This window comes from Hipposideros armiger, unplaced genomic scaffold (genome assembly GCF_001890085.2).
Source record: "Hipposideros armiger isolate ML-2016 unplaced genomic scaffold, ASM189008v1 scaffold_41, whole genome shotgun sequence".
NCBI lineage: Eukaryota > Metazoa > Chordata > Mammalia > Chiroptera > Hipposideridae > Hipposideros > Hipposideros armiger.
Genome location: NW_017731391.1, coordinates 3,175,459 through 3,180,821, shown reverse-complemented (window position 1 = coordinate 3,180,821; position 5,363 = coordinate 3,175,459). Strand labels below are relative to the sequence as shown.

The following is a 5,363-nucleotide window of genomic DNA, read 5'->3' as shown; positions in this document are numbered from 1 at the left end:
GTGTTGTGTGACTCCTGCACTCTTGAACTGGCCGCAAATAGGGCAGCACTTGGACATGACAGAAAGTCATTTGACACATGAAACATGTCTGCCTTTGTATTTAGGGGTAAAAAAATTCCAATTTTCTGCAACTTAGCCAATGACTTGCACCTGTGAAAACTATCTTTTGATTAATATTATATAAGGTAAATATGGTAAGTATTCACAGCAATGATTCATGCTAAACAGTAAACAAAACCAGAACCAAACCCATTAGTATAACATTGTGCAATCAAGGTCCATAAAAACTAAGTTTATTCACAGGAAGCAGCTACATGCAGGGGAGCTAGTTTTGTAAATGTCCTTAACAGCAGATTTTCCTTCAGTCGTGTAAGGCATAGCTACCTCCTTAAGAGATGGGACTACAGGTGGCAGTCCCACGTAATCTCTTGTGTAATAGTAGGGATTTTTTGGGGGGGAGGGGGCAGAAATCAAGTGTTTATGCACAAGCTACTCGACTTGGTCAGCAGCACTGCCTTTGAACTGATGAGAATAGAATGATGAGTATAAACTTGCCCTAAGTTACATTTCAGGTCTATCTTCATACCAGAGCCGGTTGAGAGTTGGGATCTACACTGCATTACTGTGTTCAGCCCCCTGACTTTCTCCTTTTCCTCCTTGGTTGACCCCCAGCCATAACATTTTATACTAAGTAAATTTTTATAATTATATTAGAGAAACGCTGACAATGGGAACTTTGTACTACATATGTATTATATATGTGTGCGTGTGTGTATATATATTATATATATGCATTTTTGTGTTTGAAGGAGGGAATGTTGGTGTAGTAGTATGTCATGTTAGGTTTTCGAGGGTGTTTGATCATTTTTATAAGGAACTCGATTTAAAACATCTTGAAATCGACAAACACATTCAGTCAACAGAACTTGGCTTCAAGTGTGAATTTTCACCCACAACCTCCATGACAGATTGTAACAAGGTTCAAAGATGAGCTGGAGGTGCTATTATGTTCCTCTTTCCTTTACAATTTTATCTCCCTCTGTGTTCTCACTGTTCCCCACAGCACACATATAGGCCAAGCTGACGCTGCCCGCCATTGTGATCGCATATGCTGTTCCCCTGTTGTAAATGCCCTTCCCTTTATCACACCTGAGTTGAATCATCACCCTTTATTTTAGGCTTGGCTCAGGTATTACTTCCACTGTAAGTTCTGCCAACACAGACCGCTAATCCTTCCTTTGAATTTACAGTCAGTCAGTCAACTAATACATCTCGATAGGTATAATTAGAGGGTGATGGGCTGGTGCAGAAGCACAGAGCTCATAGGAGACTGTTCACACCATGACATTAGAGTATGTTCCTCTTAACCCCAATTTTGCGTCTGAGGAGGGTGAGACTCAGTGATGCTAAGTGACCTGACTGATAATTACATAGCTTGTTCACTGTGAAGTTGGATCCAGAGCTCTTACCTCTTACCAAATTTCCCAGATGTTTTAAGAGGAAGAAGCGTAGCAAGTTTTCTCCACCTTTGTTTATTTTTCCTGTCTGCTCCAGGCCTGGGACACTAGCGCTTCAAAACCACAGGGTGATGGTTCTGCTGTCTGTGTACAAGGCTAGTCGCCAGATGAGAATCCAGAATCTGGGTAAAAATGGAAAAATATGAGTGTATATTGATTGCAAAGAGTGCTGTTTACTTGCAGCCACATTATGGAATGTTATTGTGGAAAGCAAACTCACGGACTGACTCGTGAGACAGTGAAAATGCTGCAAGAGTTCAGTGGGAGTGTTCCGTACTGCTGTAATCATTAGGACTGATCCTCGCCAGCTTCTCAGAATGTCATAATCAATAGTCATAGCAAATGAAAGAATTGTAACTTGACAGAATAGGATGTTCTAGAGGTCCGTTTACTGGGCACTGAAATGGGTCAAGACTCTTTTCCTCTGGTTCCTCTTGTTTTTCCCCCAGCATACCATGCTTCTATGTTCAAAACGTGTCTGAAAGCCCGATGTGTACTTTCTTGTAGCGCTAAGAAACATATTTATAAAGTTGATTTGCATTATGTATATTATGGTTTTATTCTTAAAAGATTTAGGTAAGCTAAATCAAAAATGCTACTCTGTACTTTGCAATATTTAGGTCTAGAAGAGGTCATGATTGTAAACATTATGTTGGTTTCAAACCTTTAAAAATTAATTTGGGGGGCCTGCCGAGTGGCTCAGTTGGTTAAGAGCTGGCTCAAGAGTGCGAGCTCTGAGCAACAGGGTCACCGGTTCGACTCCTGGCCCGAGCTGAGCTGCTGCTGAGCTGCCAACAGATGGCAGGATGGCTCAGATAAAAAATAAAAAAATAAAATAAATAAAAAAATTAATTTGGCCTCTACTATAAATGTTATGTGGATGTCTTGATAAAGTGTACGTGGTGCATGCAGTGCTTGAATGACACTGTTTGGTGTGGCTCAAGGATGATTGCTGTTAGAGGAATTTGGCTCAAAACACAGCCCTTTCTCCTGGTGTTTAGGTGATTCTTGTGACATTAGTGATTGGAATAGATGCTTAGAATGCTCCCTGGCATGGAGTAGCAAAAGGACCGACTTTTGAAATTATCTTTGAAGTGCCTTTTGGGGGTATGGGTTCATGGTGTTTAAAATTTTAGAATGACTCCCCGTAAATATGAATCAAACATTGAAGTTTTAGTATGGTGTTTAATTCTGTGATCAGAGGTACAGCAGGGAAAANTTTCATCTCTCTCCAGAAAGGATGTTTTGAACTGTACTCATGAGTCTGTGATAAATGCTAGGGTTGTCTTTAAGAAAGGACCTCAAGCAAAGCTGAGGAGTGAGGACCATTGTGTTGAAAATGTTTAGAAAGAAACGTGGACAAAGACCACCGATATTTCCTATGGGAAAAAATGACAGTCCATGTAAATAGATAAATGTTACTGAATCTATTAAAAACACATGCTGTGTTTGGTTAAATGCTAATCTCTTGTTTACCCTCCTGCTGCCAAGGCCTGTGGTGTATGTCCTGGGTCTGAATGTATGTTTAAACGATTACAGTACAGGAAAAGAGCCTCGTCTTGTTTATGTTACATTGAGGCTCCTAGTCTCAAACTTACGGATTTTCAACCCAGGGATTCTATGAGATAGATATTACTGTGTATCACTATGTAAACCAAATCCATATTTTTCTTCATCCATTTGTATGAGGAAATATTAAAATATTCAGAGCTTTGGAAGCATAAGAAATTGCTTCCAGGGCATGTAAGGTGGGAGCTGCCTAGTGAACCCTGTTCCCTTTGCCTAGAATATGCTTCTCTCTCACCAACCCCCATTTTATCTTTTGATTCCTATTATACTTTTTTCTGGAAAATGTTACTTTTTCCAATTACAGTTGACATACACTATTATATTAGTTTCCAGTGTGTAACACAGTGATTAGACAGACTTATATATAACTTATGAAGTGATCAACCCACTAAGCCTAGTACCCACCTACCACCATACACAGTTATCACAATGAGATATCACTCACACCTGTCAGAATGGCTATTATCAATAAATCAACAAACAGGTGTTGGCAAGGATGTGGAGAAAAGGGAACCTTGGTGCACTCTTGGTGGCATTGCAAATTGGTACAACCGCAACAGAAAACAGTATGAAGGTTCCTCAAAAAATTAAAAATAGAACTGCCTTATGACCCAGCAAGTCTGCTTCTGGGTATTTACCTGAAGAAATCCAAAACACTAATTCAGAAGACATATGCATCCCTATGTTCATTGCAGCATTATTTATGATAGCCACGATATGGGAGCAACCTATTTCTTTTTCTCTTTGGAGCACAGGTAGCACTTTCCCCAAGAAGCCTTCGTTGACCCCCCCTCTCCCCCCAAGCCTTAGTTGATTATTCCTTGTCTGCACTTCTCTGTCCTTCCACTTTTCACACCTGGTTACAGCTGCCTGCAACCTGCCCCCATCACTTACCAGACGATGGTCTGTGAGGATCAACAGCACATCGCCTAGTGCCTGCCACACGATTTCAGTACACATCCTTTGAATGAACAAGGACACCTATCTTCTCAAAGGCATTTGTCCTTTAGTAGGGGACTGCTGCATACCGCTAACACTTCCCGCTCCCAGGGCCACCTCCCCATCCCGTGCCTACTCAAAACCTTGGTGTGACATTTGAGAAGATTTCCACTCTGCTAGACACATAAGGACAAAAAATGGGCAACTTTTGTTTCATGTAACAAACTTCTTTATTAACTAAGAGATACCTTACATGATTAAGTCTGATAACTCATGGCAGGTAATTGATCAAAAAACAACCAAAAAATTTTAAGGCAAAAGCAAACCTGTGACCTTCAGGATAAGATTGGCTGGGCTGAATTACACAAATATGACTTGGAAACATTGCAGTGAGCATTCCAAATACAGTCTCTCAGCCACCTCCTGGCCTGGAGCCCGGCACCGCCCCTGCACCACTGAGCCCTTCTGTGGGATCTCAGAGGTGGGGGATGGGCCTGAGCATTGCAAGCACACAGAGCGTGGACATGATTGTGAATGTGAGGCTGGGGAGGAACTCGCCCAATCTATTTCAAGACGATAAATTACACACTTAGAGAAAGATGATTCTATGTCCTCCAAAAGATCTTGACTTCTTGTTCTCTTCTCCTTTGGCAGAACTGAGAGTTAAACTTTGTCTCAGTGGGCTTTTCTTCATAGCTATACATCTCTTAACACTGTGGTGTGCTGTCTACTATGTTAGTTATGATGCTGGCTTTGTCGTTGGGTTTCATTTCAGGTAAAGGTTATTCATTGAGGACCAAATCTTCATTTTAATATCGCCATGCTTTGGGAGAAGTCAATGTAATGAAATTTTAGACAAATGTTGCAGAAATATTAGGGAGGGGTAGGAGCAAGGGTGGTGGGCGATAAAATGTCCTGTGTCCTGATTACTGATGTCAATACGTGGATGACGTGTCACCACAGTGTAACGGGCAACACTTGGGTGGAGAAGATAGAAATTAAAGGTAGGAAAATACTTTAGTAGTCTCCATTATTGAAACATTTTGGCATTGTGGCTGACATCAATTACTCCAATGATAATCTTCCCATAGTGGTCTTTCCAGTTTTTTACACAGTGTGTTTAAGAGGAGTCACTCTTTTACAGCCTATCTGCCTTGCCGTGGATTTGTTCCTTATGTTTGTTCCCAGTGTCCCAACAATTTGCTTTGAGTCCCAGAGCACCGAGCTTTTCACGAGGGAGGAATTTGTGCCCAGAAGCAACAAAAGACCATCCTAACCTAAAGGTACTGGAGTGGACAGTCAGGAGAGAAAGAACATGCCACCTTCTGGAAGCGTCTC

At 41.3% G+C, this 5,363-nt stretch overlaps 1 protein-coding gene across 1 annotated transcript in view; it reads left to right on the top strand.

Annotated features, from left to right (window-relative positions):
- UST (uronyl 2-sulfotransferase) overlaps nt 1-5,363 on the top strand; it is a 289,355-nt gene that overhangs the window by 98,978 nt on the left and 185,014 nt on the right. The gene's annotated exons all lie outside the window — the stretch shown is intronic.